General features: G+C 47.7%; 1 long non-coding RNA gene across 1 annotated transcript; it reads right to left on the reverse strand.

The window, feature by feature from the left end:
- Positions 1-994: 994 nt before the first annotated feature.
- Positions 995-8,816, reverse strand: LOC131831358 (uncharacterized). Its single transcript, XR_009353613.1, has 4 exons — positions 8,725-8,816; positions 6,054-6,286; positions 3,808-3,922; positions 995-1,153 (listed from the first exon to the last, which is right to left on the reverse strand). It is a non-coding gene; the product is annotated as an uncharacterized LOC131831358 (long non-coding RNA).
- Positions 8,817-23,343: the final 14,527 nt, after the last annotated feature.

A 23,343-nucleotide genomic window follows, 5' to 3' on the forward strand; every position in this document is an offset into this window, starting at 1 on the left:
AGCACAGCCCAGCCTGCCTCCTGTTTCTGTGAATAGAGTCAGACCGGAACACAGTCACCCCATGTGTTTCCATATTGTCTGTGTTACAACAGTCACACTGAGTGGCTGTTACAGAAACCGTCTGATCCACAAAGCCTTAGATATTCACTATCTTGCCATTTACAGAAAAAAAATTGCTCACTTCTGTCCCAGATGAAGGTTACCACCTAGTAGATTCTTGTAAATACTTGTTTCAAGAATGAATGAATGAATGAGTGAATGAATGGCATATAATCAGTACTAAAGACTGGGTACATGGGCTGTGGTAATGGGTTAGCTCAGATGGAATTTTCTTCTTGTTAAGCTTTTTTTTTTTTTTTTTTTGGCAAGTAGGTTCTCTCCCCTGAGTTAACTTGTATTTAAAGCTGACACCCTGATTATTAACTTCATCAGAACATGGCTGGCTGTGTGGGTGGTGCAGCCCTGGAGAGAAGAAAAAGAGAGGAGGAATAAACAGGGAAGAGAGAGGAGGAGGCACAGAAGCTGCCCCCTTGCCCTTTTCTCTTGCACTGGCCTTGGTGAGGCTGTCTTTATATCAAGCCTAGACCATTGCAGTAGTCCAGCCCACAGCTTGGCATGGGGGAGGCACTCTGTAGACTTTTACTGAGTGAGTGAACAGAACATTGGAAAGATCACAGGAGTGGAACTCAGAGACCGGGTTCACATTCCAGCCTAATCTGGCTGAGTGACCACAAGCAGGCCAGTTTCTCTATGTGATCCAGTGGAAACACATATCCTTGCCTGGCTTCCTGCCTAAGAGTACAGAGTGCCTGGCTTTAGTGAGTACCAGAAGGAAGAAAACTCCTTTCTGGTACAGTTACCGTGTGCTGGGCACTGAGGAGGGCACATCATATATTTTCATCAATAGCCATGACAAAGTGGTGAGGTAGAGATGACCAGCTAATTTTATAGATGGAAATCTGCATCCTGGGATCCCAGGCTGATGGTCTTTCCATGTCTCTTTCAGCTTTAGGATCCTTGCTTCTCCCAAGCAAGGGGAGTGACTTCCAGGTCTAAGAAGTGACCTTCTTAGATAGACACTGGCAGAGAACATATGGAGAGGAGTTGACAATGTACCCAGAGCATGCAGAGTTTATCTTCTTAATTCAATGACCTAATACAAACACAAAGATGAGAGATAGAAATAATGTTACCATTGAGTGAATGTTGTATCTTGTGCCACACACGCTAGGAGATGTTTGACATGCATTATTTTGTTAACCTTCCAGGATGGTGTGAAGGAAGCCATTTCATCCCCATTTTACAGATGAGGAAACTGAGACTCAGAAGTCACGTGACCTGCCCAAGGTCACAGAGCTGATCGGGACAGGATCAGGACTGGAACCATCATCTGTGTGACTCAGACCACTAAGCTATCTGCCTCTTTTTCTGCTACTTAATTTAACACTGAGAAAGGGTTTGCTCTGTCTTCTTCTAGAGAAAGGTCCGCACTTCGTGCTTCGAGGGTAACATGATTGACTATGGTAAGTATAATATTGTGCAGTAGAGTTTTCAAGCAGTTAAGTCCAACACCACAAACACAGCCTGAATGGCCCAACTCTTTTGAAAGAGCTGATAATTAGCTTCTTATAATTACCCACCCTGTTTTCAAGGAGATACAAAGGGGAAGAAAAAGTAGATTTCTTAGGTTGAGGGAAAGTGCTTTACCAATTTTCACAAAGAACAATTTTAACCGAACTGGGGGAAATGCAAAATGTGAAAACATGCCTTCAGGGGCTGGGTACATGGAGCGTGGGCCAGGGGCTTTGCAACTAGGTTTTTGTTTTGTGTGTGTATGTGTTTTTTTTTTTTTTTTTTAACTTTTAGTGACTATAACTAAAACACAAAAAGTCTTAGTTAAGGCAAAATTTTGGATTGGATCTCACTGAATACACTCAGTGCTAAAGGCAAGCATTTGATTCCAGTGTGTCTGCAGGTGACACTGGGCTACGGGCCAGGGTCCTGGTCTCCCTGGCAGGTACTCTTTCTTCTTCAGGTGACAGAGCTTTGTGTGGTTGTATACCCCTCCTCCACTCGAAGTCCTTTGGGTGTGAAGAGTGGAACCAGGGATGTAGCATGTGATCTGGACAAGTGAGCTGACCTCGGTTTCCAATTCTGGACAGTGGGCAAAGGGATTAACAGAACGGGGAGGGTTAAAAATGATAAAACCCATCTGTGCCCTGCATGTGGCAAATGCTCAGAAATGTTAGCTGTGATCGTGATTATGGTTTATGAAATTACAGTCCTATTCTTTAAACTGTGAAGTTAAACGCATACAGGTTCTTGCAAATCCCTCTGAGAATTACAGTCATCAGTCCCTCCTTGCCTGGGGGGGTGTGGTTGTGTGCCTCAGTTTCCTTATTCTGTCCTCTATTCTCCGTGCCTTGTCCCGAACTGCCACTTTGGTGCAAAAGGGGACAGTTAACCATGACCCAGAACGACAGCGGCTCAGGTTGGTTGAAGCACTTCTCATTAGCACCTTTATCAAAATCAATGTTTTTGGTGAGCCCAAACCCTGGGGAAGAAATCCACTGAGCGCAGGAACTCCATGGAAAATTAGAAATTCTCCCTGAGTTTGGTGGTGGCAAGGAGATAGAGAAAATCTTTAGTCCGATGAATCTTCAGCCAGGGTATACGGGGAGAATTTATGAGATCAAACTTGCTGAAAAATGCATATTCTATGATTGCTGTCCCAGAAGCCACGGATGGTGCCAGCTGCGGAAGTCCTGACTTGTCCTTGACATGGAGATTTGGGAATTACATTATTTGGGAAGCAGAAACTAAGACGCAGAGGAGAAAAATGGCCCCAGGCCTACAATCTTGGTGGCTCAAGAATTGTTGAAAACTTCTGGAAGAAGAAATGAGCCTTGTCTTGCAGGAGGGAGAAGGGAGACTGCCCCTGACCCTGGGAGGTCACAAGTCAGAGGGAAGTGTCCCCAACGGGCATCTTAACAGGAATAGTCATCCAGTGAGTATTCATTGAGTGCCTTCGAGGCCGGGAACCCTTCTAGGTGCTGGAGAGAGGACAGACCATGAACAACATGAAGTCCCTGCAGTTCCTCATTCCAGCGGGAAACAGAGTTTGGTTTATAAAATCATGATGCCATAAAAGTCAAGGAATGGGAAGCACGCGGTAAATGGAAGCTCAGAGGTTGCCATATGGCTTCTTGCTTCTCCTCAGGGGAACGTGTCTGAGGCTCAGTGGCCTTGACATCCACTTGACACGCACTTTGTTTGGGAGTCTCTGAATTTCCCCTGTTGGGCTGGATGAGGTGGGCCTAGCTTAGGAGTGGGGAATAATGCTTAGGAATGTCAGAAGAATGGAGCCAAGCAGTAAAGACAGTCCCAGAAATGGGGTGGTCTTCTGCGTGAAGGCCAGGCTGAGACTTGAACTGTCTCCAGAAGGTCTGGACTGTGCCTGGGGACAGCAGTCAGGCTCAGGGGGAGAGCTTCCAAATCTATTTTGCTGATATTCAGGGTCTTTTCTGTGGTGTATGATGGAATTTTTTTTTCCTGAACACTTATTATTGAATGCATAAAATAAGAAATGCATGAATACATTTTCAGCATGAAAGATGAAAATAATCTAAAATACAGAACAAAATGGGATATTTTTTCACACCCCCTCCCCATTCCAGTTCTTTCCCACAAAGTATCTGCTGTGAAAGAATCCATGTTCTAGACTCTTCTGTGCTTTTACTTTCCAACATGACCTGCCTCTTAAATCAGAAATGGAATTACAGTAGGTCCTATTGTTCCATGACTTACCTCGTCTCACTTTACAATAGGCACTGGAAATTGTTCATGTCCACAAGTATCTTTTTCATTATTTTTCAATGGTTACATTCCATAAATTTTTAAATATCATCTTCACTTTTTCCTACTGAGAAAGACACCCTGTTTACTGAGTAGTCCATGTATTATCATGAAATAAAATTCTTAAGTGAATATAGTTTGGTTTTCATATTTTCCATTTTGTTCTATTTATTGTCTATTTCAGAGCCACTAAACACACTGTTTTAATAACTATAGCTTTATAGCATGTTTTAATATATGGTAGAGCAAGTTCTTTATCATTCTTCTTTTTGAAAAGTTTCCTTATAATCTTTATGCATTTTCTATGTCAAGGTCAGAATCTACTTACCAAGTTTCATTAAACATCACACTGAAATTATGATTGGGATTACATTAAATATGAAGGTTATATGGAGAGAATTGACACCTTTGTAATTTGTCTTTTATCAAGGATTGCAGCGTGAATCTTCATTACATAGGACTTTTCATTGTTGTTAACATTCATTTCATTAGGTTTAATAAATTTCTTTATGTGGGTTTTGCATGGTTCTTATCAATCTATTCCTAGATGTTGTATGTATTTTTTTGTTTTTTCTTATTATGAATGGGAACTTCAGTTACATTTTCAAGTTGATTATTATGTAGTAAAGGAAATTGTTAATTTTTAAAATGCTGTGTAATATCTATCTACTGCCCCTTCATTGATGTCTCTTGTTAGTTCTGTTATTAGCTAATTCTCTAGGGAGATAATAATATTGCCTACAAATAATGACAATTTTCTTTGTTTAGAGTTTTGATGCTTGTGAAACATCAGCTATTACATCATTACTTTATTTCAGCAGAAACAGGTGTTTAATTTTATTGTGCTTTTGTAGCATCTATTAAAACAATTGTATGATTTTCTTCCCTTATCTGTTGAGCTGGTAAAATATATAAACAGATTTTTGTAGCATTGAATAGATACTGAATAGTAAAATATCCTTGGAATTTTAATATTAATATACTAGATTTTATTTGCTAACATTTTATTCAGCACATCTATATGTATGTTTCTGAGTGAGTAGGGCCTACTATTTCCTTGTTTTAATATTAATATCAGGATTCGCTCAGAGGCTAAGGAGAAATAATCTCCAACTTAATCTATGCTCTGAAACAGTTTATATATCATAGATAGCCTTTTTGTTTGTTTGTTTGTTTGAAGATTTGGTGGAACTTATCATAAACCGCTTGAGTTTATTTTCTTTTTAAGGGACAGGCCTTTAGTTACTTAAAACTTTTCTTCTGTTTGCTGATCTATTCAGGTTTTCTTTTTCTTCTTTTAAATATTTTATTTATTTGTTTGTGAGAGAGGGAGTGAGGGAGAGCATGAACAAGGAGAGGGGCAGAGGGAGAAGAAGATTCTCCACTGAGCAGGGAGCCTGAAAACACTGGGCTCCAGCTCAGAATCCTGGGATCATGACCTGAGCCAAAGGCAGACATTTAACTCACTGAGCCACCCAGGTGCCCCTCTACTTAAGTTCTCTACCTCTTCTTGAATCAATTTTAATAATTCATATTTTCCTAAAAAGTCATTCATTTCATGGAGATGCTTACATTCATTGATGAGAACTAGTTCCTAGCATTCTTAAATGCATTTTTATTATCACTCTTATCTATAGTTCTTTGACTTCTTTCATTTCCAAAGTTATTTTTTAATATCTTCTCTCCGATTTTCTTGATAAGAGTTGTCGGAGATTTGTCTATTATATTGGTCCTTTCAAAAGACTATATCAGGTTGTACTGATCAAATCTACGGATTTTGTTTGGTTTGCATTCTATTTTATTAATTTCTACTGTCATCTTTCTTAATTATTTCCTTCAGGTTAGAGAGTGCTATTTTGTTCTTTTCTGCTTTTTTTTTTAGATGCAAGCTAAGTCTTTTTCTTGTCAACCTTTGTGGTTCTTAATAAATGCATTTACGGCCATAGATTTTCGTCTAAGTGAGTGGACTGGCCGGAGATCTTAACGGTGCTGAACAAGATAGGACTAATCCTGCTAATTCTCCAACTTGCCTGGATAACCATATGCCATGAGCCGGGTCATGAGTCCAGCGTCAGATCAGACTGGCTTATCTCATGCAAATCACATTCCCACACAACTCCAAAGAGATTTTCAAATCAGAAAGCAGCTCATTCCAGCATCACTTCTTGTTGGTTTAGCTTAAAACAAGTTTTACTCACATTTGCATGCTCTCCTTTTTCCACTGTCCATCTGTCCATCTGTGTGTTTGTATATGGAAAAGTGCCAGTCGCCCATTTAAAAATTCCTCAGCATCTACAGCAGGCTGAAATCACAGTCATGCACCGGTGGTGGTCCTTGTGCTCCAAGTGTTCACAGTTGGGGGTGGAGATGGGGGTAGAGATCTAAGTAGGTAATCTCAGTAAATGAAGAAAGTGCTTGGAGTCGAAATATTCTAAGGGCGAAGAGGAGAGTTGGACTAAATCAGCGTGGAGGTGGAGGAGATCAGAAAGTAGGGAAGATCTCCCAAAGGAGGTGGCACGGGCTGAAATTGGGTATTTAACTAGGAGTTTACGTGGCTTCTAGGGAAGAAGGTTACTGTTCAGGCGAGGAATCAACTTAAATAAAAGGACAAGAGGTCAAAAGGAACAGGAACAGTTTGGTTAGCTGCACGGAGCTCAGTCTGGCTGGAGCAATGGGCTCGTCTCTGGAGGGTGACACTGGAAGGTCTACGGTGAACCCAGTAGCGGGGGCCCCAGAGGCTGATGGTAAGGGGGTTGGACTGCATCTTGTGCCGTCTAGGCAGAGTTGGGGAGGACATGGCACAGATTCTGTGGCCTCAATGAAGAGGGGCTTGGGATGAAGAAATGGAAGTTACGGAGAATAAAGCAGAGAAAGCTCAAGGCGTCCAGTTGGAAGATGGCATCAACATGGACTCCAGAGATGTCTGGAATCTGGACTACATCCCGGTTTGTATCAAGCTCACCTGGGGGGTAGAGGGCCAAGACGACATCCAGCATCCCTCCCCTTCCTCCACAGGCACCTGGCTCCTAAATTAGGCACTGATGCCATAATCATGGGTTCCCAGGAGGGCGTGTTGGCGAGCCAGGCTTGCATCCTCCGCCCCCACCCCCCTACCCTTAAGGGGGTGTTGGCCATTCCTGAGCTCAGTTTCCTCTTCTGCGAGGATGCGTTTGGGAGGGTTCAATGTAAAATCCTTATTGTTTTTTCAGCGTTGTCGTGGTTCACACATCAGCATGTATTTTCCAGTTCTCAGACTGGGCTCTGAGGCGCATTTTACTAGTTCTGTTGTTTTTTTCCCCCTTAGGAAAGAAATGCCTTAGTTGGTCTGATGTAATGAAATGGTTTGTGTATTTTCTTTACGAGGAAAAAGCCCCTGCTACATGCAAGGCTTCTGCTCCCAGCAGACACTGCACAGATCGACATGTCTCCCTTTGTTTCCTGCTCCCCATCACAGCCCTAATGACATTCCCGAGGGTGGCAAAGGAGAGCTTTGGGTTGCCATGGGAACCGGGTGCCAGCAGAACCGGAGAATTCTAGCCCTTCGAAGGCTGCAGATTTATTCCCCTTGTTGCTCAGGAAGCAGAGCTGGCTGCAAAGATTGGGGGTGGGAGCGATGGAGATGCTGTTCTAGGTCTTTCCACAGCCCCCCCCCCCAGGGAAAGGAGGGTACTATTGGGTCCAAGCTGATGTCGGGGAGGACTCAGGGCCCTCTTTGGAGCGATCTCTGTTCCCCTTCCTTTGAATCACATCCAACCCCAAATATAACCAGGAGATGGGGGAGGAGCAGGAAGGAGGGAAATCTCTCTGCAGCCTCGAGTAGCCTGCACCCACACCCAGCACCCTGAGCAGACCCGAGTTGTTCTGGGCTCCCAGTTCTCCCCAGGGACTTTGCCAGGGGCTTCTCTGAGGTGCCAACATCCCCATGATCTCTGATTATCTCGTCACCACCCAAGCTGCTTTCACAGTTGGCAAACCTTTCCAAATGTATAATTCATAAGCTCTTCAAAACAGCGCTGCAAAGGGAGGGTTGAGTCTTGCACCCATCGCACAGATGCAGATGAGAAGGCTTCAAGAAGCTTTGCTCAGGAAAGCAGAGGTGAACCCTGAGTCCTGATGTCTGCCACTCAAGGATTCATCGGTCGCCAGGACAGAGAGGGAGCCGCCAGTGAGAGTGGGGAAAGGCACCAAGACAGCAAACAGTTAAACCAGCAGCCTCCACAGTGAGAGGGGTTTAGAAAAGAGGCAAATTGAGGTCCCAGGGGAAATGAGGTAAAGACCAGAACCTTCCTCCATCTGCTTCAAGGATGCCAGCCTGTGCCACACCTTACCTCGAAAAGCCTTGCCAAACCACCTTTCTGGAATGGGATTTCTATACCCACTTCACAGGTATGGGAACTGGGGCCCAGAAAGAAGCATCATGCTCAAGTCACATGTGAGCACGGGCCAGTCAGGATCTGACTAAGGATTCTGTCTGACTCTACCCCCAGGTTAGACCACCACCAGAGGTGTGACTCATACCCCATGGCCAGAGGAGGACCCCTGAGTATACATAGGGGGTCCTACACCTGTGTATACATGCTCACTCGCACATGCTCATACATGCACGTGCACACACACACATTCACATGTTCATACATACACACTCTCACACACGCGCACCAGCAACTCTCACAGCGCTCTTGCGCATGCTTACTGGTGCTCATGCACAACTCTCTCACACACTCCCACACGCACACCTGCCCCCACACCCAGCCCTGTATTGTGTGGACGGTTTGCTACTCATGCTGACAGTAGGCACTGAAGCCTCCCGGCCACTCTTGAGGCACAAACGTGCCCAGAACCCTTGGAGACCCTCCCTTCTCCCTGTACCTCTGGCTCCGGCTCCCAGCCCCTTTGTAGACCCTCGTCTCCAAAGAAGCCATCCAAGCATCAACCAACCAACGGCCCCCACCCTGGCTTGGGAGTCAGGCCACAGTGCTCAGCCAAGCCCTCAGAAAGAGCTAGAGCTCCTTCCTGTATTTGGGTTCCTCCCCCTCAGAAAGAGCTAGAGCTTTTTCCTGTATTTGGGTTCCTCCCCACCCTCAGGCATGCATTTGCTCACAGAGTCCCATCCCTCATCCTGCCTGCTAACACCCCTGCCCTGTGCAGAGTCCCCCTGGCCTGGGCTGCTGTCCCTCTGCCGGGGGACTGGCCACCCTGCCCTTCCCTCCCCTTTTCCCACCCCTCCAGCCTCTCATCTGCCCCCTCCCTGGCTCTGAACCCACTTAAAGGAATACCAGGCACTGGCCGCAGAGATGTTCAAATTCTGGGTCACAACCCTATAGTCAATATGAAATTCTTTTAGCATCAGAGATTAGCATTTTAAAGTAGTATGGGACAGGAAAGGAAATAAAAGACTTTTTTTTTTTTTTTTTAAATTATAAGGGCCAGTATTACTTATTGAGACTGTTATTTCTATTGTATTCAGACATGAATGGATCGGTCCTGGATCGTAATGTGAGATGTGTTTTCCTTCTCTGGAGTATGGTCTGAGAGGTTTGAAGGTCGGTGGATTAAGTGAAAATTCATCCAAGCCTTCCTGGTCCTGCTCCCGCAGGCTTGTCCAGCTGCACCCCGCCCCCCCGGAATTAACTGCTCCCAGCGGGTGGCCGGTGTACCATCTGCTTCACTGTAGAACATTTGGGGTCCGCATGCCTCAGCCTGCAGAGCCTCTCATCCACCCCCAGCCACACATGTCTCCCCCCACCACCCACCACTCTCTCCTATAGAATCCACTCTGAAGTTTTTCTCTCTCCTTTCCCCTGAAGAAACTGCTCCCCACAGCTGTTCACACGCCGGTCATTTTATATCATTGCAAGCAGCGCTTGTGTGTCTGACCTGCCCTTTTCTCCCGCCAGACTGAATCCTGTCCGGGAAAACGAAAGGGGGGCTGTGCCTGGCCTGGGAGCAGTTAGCAGGCAGACCCTCTGCCCTCGTGAAGCTGAGGATCTGGTAGCAGAGGTGGAAAATGGGCACGTTGGCAAACTAGACGCATCGCCGAAATTGTGCTTCGTGCTCCAAAGAGAAGTGAGAGTGGCTTACACAGCAGAAATGGACTGTCTCGTTGTCGGAAGCCTGGAAGTCCAAGACCAAGGTGCTGGTGTGTTGCCTCTTTCTCAGGGCTGTGATGTAGAATGTGCTCCATGCTCCTGGCCACGTTCTGGGATCTGTGGGTCGTGTCTCCTGTCTCCCAGCTTCCAGTGGTTTGCTGGCAATCTTTGGCATTGCTTTCCCTCATGGAAGCACTACCTGCCTTCATCTTCTTGTGGTGTTCTCCCTGCATATGTGTCTGTGTCCAAATTTCCCCCTTCCGTAAGGACACCTGTCCTATTCAGTTTAGGGATTCACCCTTCTTCAGTCTGACTCCATCATAACCACTTACATCTACAATGACCCTATTTCCAGATAAGGTCACACTCTGAGGTATTGGGGGTTAAGTCCCAAGTCTTCAACATATGAATTTTTATGGGATGCAGTTCAACATTTAGCACATAGTAATAGCTAATTGCAAAGGAGGCTGGGAAATGTAGTTCAATGATGTACCAGCGAGATGAGGAAACTGACTTGGTGAACAGTCAGTTGCCTCCATGACACCTTGGTAGGTCTTAAGCAGAGGAGTGACCAGATCTGATCTGCCCAAGCCCATGCACTCCTCAAGGGTGGGGCTTGAGGCAAGAACTCAGAACTGTCCCTGAGAGGCCCTGTACCAACCAGAGGCCAGGGTTTGGACAGATGTGCCATGAGTGTCTGTTGAACTCAGCTGGATTCAGAGTTTACTCGTGGGTAAGAAGGGAGCAGGGGGTACAAAGTTAGAGGAGGGGGCATTTATAAGCTGAGTGGTTAAAAAGATCTAACTACTAAAACCGTATGTGTGTATGCTCATGTGTGATAACTTCTTTATGATTCTGGCTGGAAACCCAAAGCAATTCTGCCAACTCTGACTGGAGCCAAAAGGAAACAGCTAGAGGATGCAAAGAAAATGTGTTTTGGGAATTTACTTTCGGTATCTCCCTTGCTAAGGCATTCCCAGATAAGACAAGGGATTTGGGTTGAGGGTAGATGAGCCTCTCCCTTCAATTTCTTACATCTAACAGACCCAGCTCCTCACCAGCTCTCCACTGTGCAAGCACAAAGTGTGGAGGAAAGCAAGTCCTTTCACAGTTGAGGGACCACCCATTGGCAGAGGATGAACCTGTCTGATAGTCTTCCAACGTTAATATTTCTATTAATGAAATATCTGGGGGCTGACCTTCCTAACTGGTAAGCCTTTTTTAAGTCACACAGGCAATGCTGATGAGCTTGGGGACCCTCCAATGTCCAGCCAAATGGCCACATTCTCATAATGTGTGACAAGGGCTGCTGTTTCTCTGAGCACTGCATATGTTCCAGAAACTGGACGATGTGTGCACAGATTGGCTGAATCTCTGAAAGAGCATTGCTGGAGTGGAGGGGTGTGGGAGGGATGGGGTGGCTGGGTGATGGATATTGGGGAGGGTTTGTGCTGTGGTGATTGCTATGAGCTGTGTAAAACTGATGATTCACAGGCCTGTACCCCTGAAACAAATAATACATTATATGTTAATTTAAAAAAAAGACTCAACAAAATCCTACCAAAAAAAAAAAAAGAACATTGCCACTATTTTCTCTTTTCCTAAGTGAGAAACTGGAACATCAGAGAAGTACAGTGACTTGCTGAAGGTCACACAGCCCGGATTCAAACACAGACCCGGGGAAAGCAAAGCCACATTGCCTCTGTTCTTCAGGGGTCTCCTTTGCCTTGGGCTTGGGTCCCTGAACCTGTCAAATGTGGTGGCTGAGAGCGTCCCGTTGAATCAGACCTCTTTGGTTTGAATCCTGGTCCCTCTGCTTCCTGGTGGGTGACTGACTTGACCTCTTATAAGCCTCAATTTCTTTATCTATCAAATGGGCCTAAAATAATAGCAATTACTTCAAAAAGGCTGTTATAAACATTAATTTAACTTAACACAGTACCTACCCAGCAGCACATAGTCAAGGGAAAATATCGATTTCCAGTTTCTCTAGAAGACTGGAATGCTCTGGCAGTGCTAGAATCACATTTATACAGGGTGATTGGAGAGGAGTGAGTGGGGGTCAAGGGGTAGCTGCATCCTTTGAGAAGCCTGAGCTGGGTAATTGACCGGAGGCCCCACTGTGCCCTATTGTCCCACACCCAGCAAGCACTATTTATTTCTCCATTTGGTCCCTGTGGAAATAGGAATTGGTGCTCCTTGCTTTAGGGCTTAAATTGCAACAACAAGAAATGTATTTTGAAATTGGCATATTAAAGGGGCATAGCTGGCCAAGTACAGCAGCTCCTTGGGAGGTCAAAGCCACATTCACTAATAACTATTTGGTCAGGACCAAACCATGTACAGATAACTGGTGATTTATTTTTTAATTTTATTATTATTATTATTATTTTACCAGATATGTATCAATCCTCATGGGCTGTATCATCCAGGCCCTCGGGCTTCCAGGAACAGTCCTCCATGGGCTGCGGGAGAAATGTGAACATTGTGCAAAGGTGAGTGGGAGGCTCGCAGTGTCGGGGGAAATTGCCTCAGCTCTTTGTTCAATTCTGTTTATGGTCTGAGTGATTTTGTGCAGAGCCTTGCAAGGAAGATTTAAAAGAACTGAGCAAAAATGTTCTTGCACTATAAAATGCCTTTCCTGTCCTGGCAGCAAGAGGAATGAGGCCATAAAAATGTTGTTCTGACCAGACCAAGTAGGCAGGTAAGTTTCAGTCCCTGAATAAACAGCCCTTCTTTCGCCGGAGCAATGCTGAAAGAGAAACTGTCTTCAAAGGGCTGCGATTATACTCTGTGCTTATCTCTTTTTACAGCCACCCTTGGAGGCGGGGATTCTGATCCCCATTTTGCAGGGGAGGAAACCGAGACTCACGGAGGGGAAGTGACTTGTCCAAGATCATATAGCTGGGGACCCACACAGCAGGGCTGGAATGGAAACACGCTCATTAGTGGGAGGGCAGGAGCCCTTTCCTGCTACCCAACCCTGAGAACAAGGTACCCCCTGGTTCCTTTCTCCATGTGGTCTTCTTCAGTCTGCCAGCAATGTGGAAGGGCGCAGGGATCATGAGTGTGCTTTCAAGTCATTGGCCTTCCAAGACTGACTCCACGGCCGTGATATTCCTTCCCCAGTCCAGCTGTTTACTACCTGCCCATCCCACGGCTTACCTGACAGTCTGCCTCCTAGTCTTTTAGTACAGCTGGGGGAAATCATCATCTTTGCTGCTTTATCTTACCTTGCCTGACTTCCTGAAGTCTGAAAAACCTCACGGTGTTTCCCATAAATAACCCCAAACTTGAGGTGTCTCTGATTCCTCTTTCCAATCCATTTGTTGTTAGGATATATTGATATTTTTTTCTTTACATCTTTTCTCCATATGCCTCCTCGCCTGTATCCTCCTTACCCTTCCTGGTCCAGGCCTCCTGATTTCTCACCAGGGCCATGTACAAGCACCCACACCCTATCTCACCCCACCCGGTGGCTTTATAAGGCTCTTACGAAATTGCTAAAACAGAGGTTACAGCCCAAGTTCTCTGGGGGGATATTCCAGGCCTTCCTCTGCCATCTGGTGACCTTCTGGTCCCTCTGTGAGCTCTAGCTTTCAGTCCATTCAGATTCCATGCTGTTTTCTTAAACAACTCTCAGTGGTCCTGCTTCTGATCTTGGCTTGTGTAGTTCCCTCTGCTCAGAACTCCTTTCCTACCCACTCTTGGCCTAAAAGGACAATATTCTTTCTTCTTGACCAGCCTGTAAAGACCCATCTTTTAAAGGACCTTCCTCCCTACTCCCTGGAAGCCTGCATTAGAAAGAGGAAGGAACAGCATTTGAACCTCTGCTTTGCAACTGGGCTCTGGAAATCATTTTCCCGAGCTACAGTTCTTCTGTCAGTAATGCTGGGGTAACAACTTCTAGCTACTAGGGTTTGAGAAGGATTCAATGATTTGGTAAAGCCTTGGGACATGATAAGCCCTCAGTAGATGGTAGTTTCCTTCTCTCAAGTGTTCTTAAACCTCTGACCACATTACAGACTGCTTAATAGCTAAGTCATGTTGGGAGTTGGTACATTAACCAGAAGTTTCTTGGTGGTAGGTGACAGCAACTCAATTGTCAACTGACGTGGCAAAGAAGAAACATATTGACTCACGCAAATGAAAAGCATAGAGACAGTGTTAGCTTCAGGCACAGCTGGATCCAGGGACTCGAATGATGTCACCAAGTTGTTTTCTTTCTCTTACTTGTCCTTTCTCTTCATGTTTCCCCATTGTTTTTCTTCCGTTTGAGCTTTTTTGGTTTCCTAATTATACTCTTTCCATATGGGGATCCTGCATAGCTCCTGCTTATATCCTACTAGCTTAGCAACCCTGACAGAGCCTGTTTTTCCAAACTTCTGACCAATCACCCCGACACTGTCTTTCACTACACAGGCTGGGTCACATGCCTATCCTTGACCCAATACCTGTCAAGGTGCACTGTTGAAGCAGAGAAGTGTGATCAGTCTCACTAGATCAACATGGGCTGAGGATGGGCAAACCCTGGTTAACAAAGAAAATCGGGACCCTGGGACCAGAGGAGTAGGGCATGGATGCTGGGCAGACAGAGGAAGACATACACACAGTGGATGGAAGAAGAATCAATATGCAGTTAGTTACATGTGTAGACCATTGTACAAGAACATGGTGGTATTGCCTTTCTTCCACTGGGTCTCTGAGGGAAGAGCCCACCTTCCAAGCGTGTGCCCCACAGGATCGGCTGAAGTGCGCCTGTGGAACAGGAGGTCACGTCTCTTCTCCTGTCTCTTATGACAGCCTCCCCACTGCCGTGTCCCTCCCACACTCCTCCCTATGTCCTGTCCCCACTTCCTGGTGTCTGTCCTAGAGGAACATGGTTCCGGGTTCTAGTTCTGTTGGCCACTTACTCAGCCTGTGACCTTGAGGAAACTACTAGACCTTTCTCACATGCTACTTTCTTTATCTACAGGCGGAAAGCTTGTAAGAAAATGGCCAGTTACCCAACATGACGGATGTAAGTCATGACACCAGTAGGTAAAAGTACCCTATGCTCATGGCGCCGCACACCTGTCACATGCCTCCCATGCAGGATCTCATGAAGCCTCTCAACTACTCTAGAGGGAAGGGATTATTATTCCAACCACCCCTGTTTCATAGATGAGGGAGCTGAGCCCAGAGAGGCTAAGCCCCCACCATGCAACCAGTCAATGCTAATGCTAGAATTTGAGCCCCATCTGCCTCTAGAGTCCCCATCCTTCAGCAACATGGCCACTGATCCCAACAACACGTGTTGAACAACTACTGTGTATCAGGTGATCTTTTAGGTGCTGGGGGATGTGGCAGCGAACAAAACCAACACAAATCCTCACCCACACAGAATTTCTGTTCTAGGGGAATGCGGGGGTAGGAAGAGAGCATTAATAAGTGAGCTTGCGGATGTCTCTGTACCTGTGGTGGGTGCGTCTGCCAAGGGGTTGTGACCAGGACCGGAGAACAGCCCCTAGTTGCAGAGAGCAGCTCCCAGGCAATAGCCAGCAAACAAATGGGGACCTCAGTCCTACCTACTGTCACAGGAAATGGATTCTATGAATAGACACAGCCCTCTGATAAGACCCCAGGTGACATTCTTTTTTTTTTTTTCTTAGAATTTTTTTTTTTTTTTGACAGAGATCAGAAGTAGGCAGAGAGGCAGGAAGAGAGAGGGGAAAGGAAGCAGGCTCCCTGCTGAGCAGAGAGCCCAATGTGGGGCTCGATCCCAGGACCCTGGGATCATGACCTGAGCTGAAGTCAGAGGCTTAACCCACTGAGCCACCCAGGTGCCCCCCAGGTGACATTCTTGAGCTCAGCCGCCGGAGTCCTTGAGCAGAAACTCCAACTAGGCTGGGGCCCGACCTCTGAGACCCTGTGGACTTGTAGATCCTTGGGGACGTTGCCATGGACAGTTCCTGCAGCGATGCCTGCTCTCTCCTGAGGCCATCAGAGGGCACGTGCTGTGCACACGGGGCTCTGGGAAGGGACCAGAATACCACGAGTGACTCATGAAGGACAGTGGTTGTCATGAGAAACATATGTATGTACATGATCCAAGTGGGTTTCTATATTGCCAGTAAGTGCTAGGAAGACAAATAAAGCAGGCAGGGCAGGGAAGGAGTTCTTGGGAGCGTGTGCATGCTGTGTGTGTGGAGGGGGGCGGTGGGGGGAATGAAGGGGGTGTTCACTTTGTGGGGAGGGGGTGGTGTGCATTTTTTAATAGGGTGGTCAGGGAGTGGTTTACTGAGAAGGGAACATCTGAGTCATGATCTGAGAGAGGAGGAGGGAAGAGGAAGCGATGCAGGAGGAATGAGAAGGAGGAGGAGGAGGGAACGTATGCATTTCTGCGGCAGGAATGGTTTGGAGCAGAGGGAACGGTAAGCTGAGCAAACACGAGGGCAACTGGCTTTGTCAGTTTGGATTGGAACCTTCTCCATCTTCAGCCCACCTGCACCATCTCCAAGCCCCCAGGGCTGCCCCCGGCCCCAGCATTGTGGGTCGTTTTCTTCTCAGGCTCAGCAGCCACATGGGCCCCCAGATCCGCATGGGATCCCAGATCCATGGCGGGCTTGGGGCAGGTGCAGCGCAGTAAGCTGCAGGAAGGGCAGTGGACCCATGTGGGTGGGAGCAGGGGTAGAGGAGAGCGGCTGTGGGGGAGGCTTGGGGGACTAGGGTAATGATGCTTTATCACCCGACTACTGGCTTCCGTCAGGACGCTTCCCAGGTAATTCCCAGGCTCAAAGAGTCTGGGTTATCTTGACAGCCTCCTCGGGCTCTTACTACAGATAGCCTCCTCCACCCACAAAAGCCACAGTGAGAGCAGGCCTTTGTCCCCAGGGCAGATCAGGGTGCTGTGTCTTCAACCCCTCAGCCGGGTGCCCACCAGCAAAAGGCTAATGAAGACCCTCTTCCCCTGGAGGGCAGTGTGGCCTGGTCATCTTCCCCATCTGCCCACTCCCTGTCCAGAGGCTTCCTTTGTCAAAAGGGGGGCAGCTGTAGGGGCACCCACACTCTCTATTTAGAGAATTCAGGTACCCTGAGAGGAGGCCCCACTGGTGCTGCCAGAGAGATGATCTCGTCATTGTCCCTGAAAGCCCCACACCCCACCTCAGGCAGAGCCTAATTCGGGTGGACTGGGTTTTGTTTCTGAGGTGAAAGTGAGGAAAAGTAGAATTTCTGAGTCTAAAGAAATCTGAGACTCTAATAGAATCACAGTTTTCATTGGCCTCGGCTGGGTCTCTTCTGGAAATAGGCCTAGCATGGCTTAATTACACCAGTACCATTCAGCTGCTGAAGTGTGGTGGGCCTGGGGGTGGTGGACCTGCCCGTGGAGGGGATGACAGGGTTGACAGGGTTCCAGGAGGGAGAAGGCCGGGGTCACCTGCTCCAGTGGGGTTTCTGAACGGTTGGCAGATTCAGAGACCCAGCCCTCCCTTTTGAATGTTCTTAGATGAGAACTTACTGCCCACAGAATAAAGTTCAAACCCTGACATGGCCTTCAAAGGCCTTGGTGAGGGGCTCCAGAGCCCCTTTCGGCCCTTCCTCGTGCTCTACTCTCATGCTGCAGTCCAGCAACACTGGACCTGCCGAATCCCATGGCAGTGTGGCTCTGTATACTAGCCCAACATCCAGAGATATGCCCAAGAATTCCTACCCTTTGAGTTCCACCTCAAATGTCCCCACCTCTGTGAGAATTTCCTTGGCCTCCAAATGGCAAACCTTCATACTGTCTGTTCCTAGGGCATGCGATAGTGATGACTCAAACATCTCATGTTCACCAGGACTCTTTTCAGTTGTAAGTATCAGAAGCCCAGCTCTGACTGGCCTTAACAAGAGAGTTGTATCTTCAGGCATGGCTTGATCCAGGTACTAATATAAAATAAATGAGAAATTGCTTCATTGTATTGGGCTCATTCTCAAATAGCCATCATAACTTTAAACTCATATTTCCCCAAAGCAATACCTTTGGAAAAAGAAAAACTTCCAGAAAATTCCCAGCACTGGTGTTTGCTGGCCTGGTTTGGGTCAGGGACCTAAGCTGACTCAGTCACTGCGCCTTCAACTGACCAGGAAAAGGACATACGCTCACCTTGGGGAGTTTTCCCAAGAGAAATTCAAGGGCAGTGACCAAAGGAAGGAGGGGTGGATGCTACTAGAATACAATGCCAGTAACAACCACAACGACCAAAGGAGTGCATTAGTGAGGAAATTTCCGCAGAACAAAAGACAGATACCAATGTTTTTAGAGAGGGGCCTGGTATAGGGTATTTTCAAACACAGTTTTTCCTACGATCCTAGGTCCACCATGATTGAGCTGTGTGACTTCAGGCAAGTTACACAGCCTTTCTGTGCCTCAGTTTCCTCATCTGTTGAAACACCAGCTAACACGCATGGGTTACCATGGAAAGAAGAATGAGATAATGTGTGCTGAAATTCTTCATAAATTCCCGAGCGATATTCTCATTTTTTTCCCCCTCCAGGATGCCTGGGCATTAGTTCCAGCTGAAGGGAGAACCAAACTAACTGTTTGATAGAAAAAGTCTCTCAGGCTAACAAATAGCCATTTTGGTTTGTCCAGTAAGGGCTGCAAGCATTGTTACACTCATTCATCTCTTCCCTTGGGATTTTATTCTTTCAAACATGTGTCATACAAGCGCCAGGGAGGCAGGGGTGAGCAAACATGGCGTGGTGCCTGTCCTCCTGAACCTTCTAATCCCACCAGGAGACAAGTAAGTCCTGGGAGAAAGTAATTCCAGACAATGATAAATGTTACATGAGGTAAAGAAGAGAGAATCTGAGGGTGGCGGGGGTGCGAAGTGGTAGGGAGCAACAGGGACCACAGAGGAGGCCTCTGAAGAGGGACAACAAGGAGAAAGCAGGCCTGGGGGATTGGGCAGCCGGGCCCCGCACACCGAGGACACAGCAAGGATCAGAATCCTCAGGCAGCATGTGTTCGGGGGTGTTCAAGGAATAGAGGGAAGGTCAGTGTGTGGTTGGGGGTGGAAGGAGTTGGGGCCCCGGTGAGGGGAGAGTGGAGGAATCACATGGGCCCAGTTGAGTAGCGTGGGCCAGAGCTGGGTTCTGGGGCCCCTGCAGAAGAGATTTTAGCTTCCGTGGTAGAGGGAGGGCAGCTCCAGGAGGTTTTTAACAGAGAGAGTGACCATGACATTATGTGTTGGCATTTAACGAATTTTTTTTCACAGCCTGTCGCTTTGTTTCATCTGTCCCTCCTACACTCTCTGAGGTCACATCAGGACTGTTGGCTCTGAGCAGAGAAGAGGAGCTGCGGACCCATGGGTGGCGGCAGAGGCCCCCGCCGCCTCAGGTCCGACGTTCGCACAGGGCCTTGAAGTTCGTGAAATGTTTTTCTTATGCCACCCATCTTAGCTTCACGCACCCTGAAGACTGGGTGGGGAAGCTCATTGGCTTCCTGAAGCCCCCAGGTACACCATGCCGTGGGCTCCACCAAGCCTCTGTCCCGTGTGCCCATGATTCACTCTCAGAGCCCCAGATCCCTGCTGTCACCAGCTTGACCTGGCGTGATGCTACCTTCTCAGAACACGTAGGGGAGGGAACCCTTCTCCTTGACCCTCACAGAGTCCCCGGCTGGGCCTGAAAAGTACGATGGTAAAGAGGGATCAGCAGGAGAAACGCAGACTAGTTGTGCTGAATTTGCCCAGGGACGGGGGAGCCTTCAGGAGAGGATGAAGACTTGAGGAAGTGACGAGAAACAGGAAGCTTTTATGCCTTTTTGACACAAAAACAACTGAACAGTTGACGAGGCGAAGGGATTCGGTCTAGAGGCACGAATGGTGAAGAAGGAACTGGGAAGATAAGAGCTAAGATTTCTCAGCCCCAAGTTCCCCATCTGGGGGTAAGCATGTCTTCCTCCTCCCTGGTTCTGGGAAGCTACCTTTCCCGTGGGAGTTTTATGACCCGTTTCAAGGAAGAAGGGCAGGAGGTTGGGGGCATCAGAGTGACCTTCCTGTTTCTGATGTTTCCTCAAACTCCTTCAGCTCAAGATATTCAGTATTCCAAGGTGTCATATTTTGGGGTAACATGTCCTGAGCCCCACCATATACAATGGGGTGGTCTCACTTCCATCTCCCCAGGTGACCTGGAGTCATCCCAGTGGGCCCAGTGTAATTCCTAGGAAGACACAGGGAGATGTGGTGACAGGAACAGACTGGGCCCGTGTGGTCACAAGCTGAGGAATGAGGGTGGTTTCCAGAAGCTTGAGGGGAAGAGAGCTGATTCTCCCCTAGAGCCTTTAGATAAGCCAGCCCAGCCAACACCTTGATTTTAGCCCGGTGACATTGACTGTGAACTTCTGACCTCCAGAACGCGAAGAGAATAAATTTGAGTTGTAAGCAGCCATGTCGATAGTAATCTGTTACAGCAGCCATAAGTAACGAGTGTACCAATCATGCCTTTTGTCTTAGAAGTTGGCTTTTTTTTTTTTTTTTTTTAAGATTTCTATTGATTTATTTGACAGAGAAAAAGACAGTGAGAGAGGGAACACAAGCAGGGGCAGGAGGCAGAGGGAGAAGTAGGCCTCCCGGTGAGCAGGGAGCCCAATGTGGAGCTTGATCCCAGGACCCTGGGATCAGGACCTGAGCCAAAGGCAGACGCCCAACGACTGAGACATGCAGGTGCCCCAGAAGTGGGCTTTTTATGATAAGGAGAATGGATAGTGTCTTTGTCGCTTCACCAAAAGTTCAAGATCACAGCAATATGGTTCTTTTCAAACATCTGTCTTTCTGTGAACCCTGATGCTTTGCCTTCCCAGCCCCATGTCAGAGCAGCAGCAGTGGCCGACCCGGACTAGCCAGCATCCCCACCGCAGCGATGGGCTAGCGATCGGAGGGACAATTCCATCACCCGCTTGGACTGGGCGGGGTGGTTGTCTTCTACTTCCCCGAAACCAAACCATGGAATCAGATGAACTATGACAGCCCCAGGAGCCTGAGCAGCAGCTCTGAATGTCCTTGGTCATTGTCAGAGCACTGATGGGGACCCTTCCCAGCTGGCCTCCAAGCCTAGAGGCCAGGACCCTGGAGGACACTGTGATGACGGCAAGGTAAAGGTGAGGTCTGTGAGACCCTCTTAGTTGGCCAAAGCCTGCTTGGGGGCACGACCGTCTCTTCCTTCATCTCTATCTCTGCTGCTCTGTTATTTAAAGTAACATAATCTTTCTTGGTTAAGCGACAGAGATCCATGAGGGCCCCTATTATTTTTGAGAGATCCGCAAGCGCAGGATGGGGGGAAGGTGGTGGGCGAGCGGGAGCTGCTCCCTCCAGTGGGTACCTGGAGGGATCCACTTGGTAAGACCAAGCTGGGGTGTGCATGTTTCCAGACAGAATGAATCTGGAGTTTTAGAACCATGGTGGGAGGGCTGGAGGCAGCCGGCATGGGGGTTGTCCCGAGACACCGCTGTGGCTAGGATGCATCCCAGCGTCACTGGTGGAGACAGAAGCCGCCTGGGGGGCTCCCAGCTCCTCCCGCCCCCCTCTTACTTCTTGTTGAGTTTGCAACAGCCCCGGGGTGAGCCTGGACAACAGGCTTCCTGCCTGCCCAGAGGGCAATGTCCTCCATGTATTCCTGAGGGAAAGCCGAAGCCAGAACAAATATATCCTCAGGTGGGATTAATCTAATGAGGACAAGAGACTCCCTTCTCCCACCCAGGACAATATTCACCACCAGGGAAGCAAATGGGTGTGAGGAACCGCAGGGTCCCAAGTTGGCATGCTAGTAATTAGTTTTCCTTACACACACACACATAACACACACACACACATAACACACACACACACACACACACACACGCAGGCACAGATCCAAAACAAATCCCAAAGCATCATAAACCACATTCCAAAACTTGTGGGTCACAGTGGCTACCCTTGGGGCACTTCCCTAAAGAGGGCAGTGTCTTTGTCACTTCACCAAAAGTTGGCGAACCTGGGGTTCTTGAACCCCACCTGAATCCCAACTGTCTTCTCTTATCCTAAGGGTGCCAGAAGATTCTTGCTGAGTAGGAGAGTAGCTAGGAAGGAGCAGGACAAGGCTTCAGATCCACCTGGGTCCAAGGCCACAACCCTTCCCCAGTCCACCCTGCCTTGACCTCAGCCTCTGTAATTTGCCTACCAATGGCAACAGGCTTCTGCAGCAATACTGGTCCACATCTGCTCTCCCATCTGTGAACAGCATCGACAATTACTTTCCCCAGGTCTGATGGCTTTTGTCTAACATCTGGTACTCAGGGAGCAACACAGCTGTCTCTTTGAAGACCTATGCTCTCCGATAAAGGTTATTGGTTCTTCCTCAAAGCTGGCTGGTGGTGGAGACATGGTGGCCCTCCAGGGCCCCTCCTATCGGAGCGGAAGAAGCTGACACCCAGAAAGGGTGTTGGTCAAGCCAGAACCGATATCTCTGTATCTTTTTTTTTTAAATTTTTATTTATTTATTTGACAGACAGAGATTGCAAGTAGGCAGAGAAATAGGCAGAGAGAGAGGGGGAAGTAAGCTCCCCGCTGAGCAGAAAGCCCAATGGGGGCTCGATCCCAGGACCCTCGGATCATGACCTGAGCTGAAGGCAGAGGCTTTAACCCACTGAGCCACCCAGGCACCCCGCATATCTCTGACTCTTAGTCCAGAATTCTGGCTTGTACTACCAAGTGTTGTGGTTCGTGCATGTGTTTGCCCCCCAATCAGGTTTATCTGAGCGCAAAGCAGAGCTGAGCACAGCACAACTGCGGAATAGTTCTCAAACGGATGAATGAAGCCAGCCTCAAGGCACCAGACATGTAGGGAACACCCACTTGTATTTGACCTTGTGTAAGGCAGAGAGGAATGCGGCAGGGTGCCTCCTATCCAAGAACAGTCAGGAGTTCGTGTTCTAGGAAAGAAAGGCAAGTAGACACTTGCTCTTGCTCCTGGCTTTGATAAATAAGGAGGCGGGAAGGAAGTCTGTGTGGACTACAGTGAATTAACCAACGGTCCAGGGAATGGGCTACAGGCCTGGCCTGCCGAGGAAACGGGAGATTAATGAAATTACTCAGACCACTTGCCAATTAGCACTGAACTCCTCTTGGTCCCTGACCCTCTCCCTTGAAATACTGCCCTTAAATAATATATTCTGAGAAAGAAAGAGTCCTTTTCCCAACTTCAGAGGGAGAAATTGAATAGAACCCCGAGATCTGTCTTAGCTTTTTCTTTACTAACCGAGGCTTCCAAGTAACCCTGAACAGGGCATTCATTAGACCTCACTGATGGGGCTTCTTTGGGGCTGGGTCATAGAATTTGCTGAGCGCTGCAGAAGTCACTTTGCCCTCAGTATGTCCGTAGCCCAGATAGATCTGTAATG

This window comes from Mustela lutreola, chromosome 5 (assembly GCF_030435805.1).
Source record: "Mustela lutreola isolate mMusLut2 chromosome 5, mMusLut2.pri, whole genome shotgun sequence".
In the NCBI taxonomy this organism is placed as follows: domain Eukaryota; kingdom Metazoa; phylum Chordata; class Mammalia; order Carnivora; family Mustelidae; genus Mustela; species Mustela lutreola.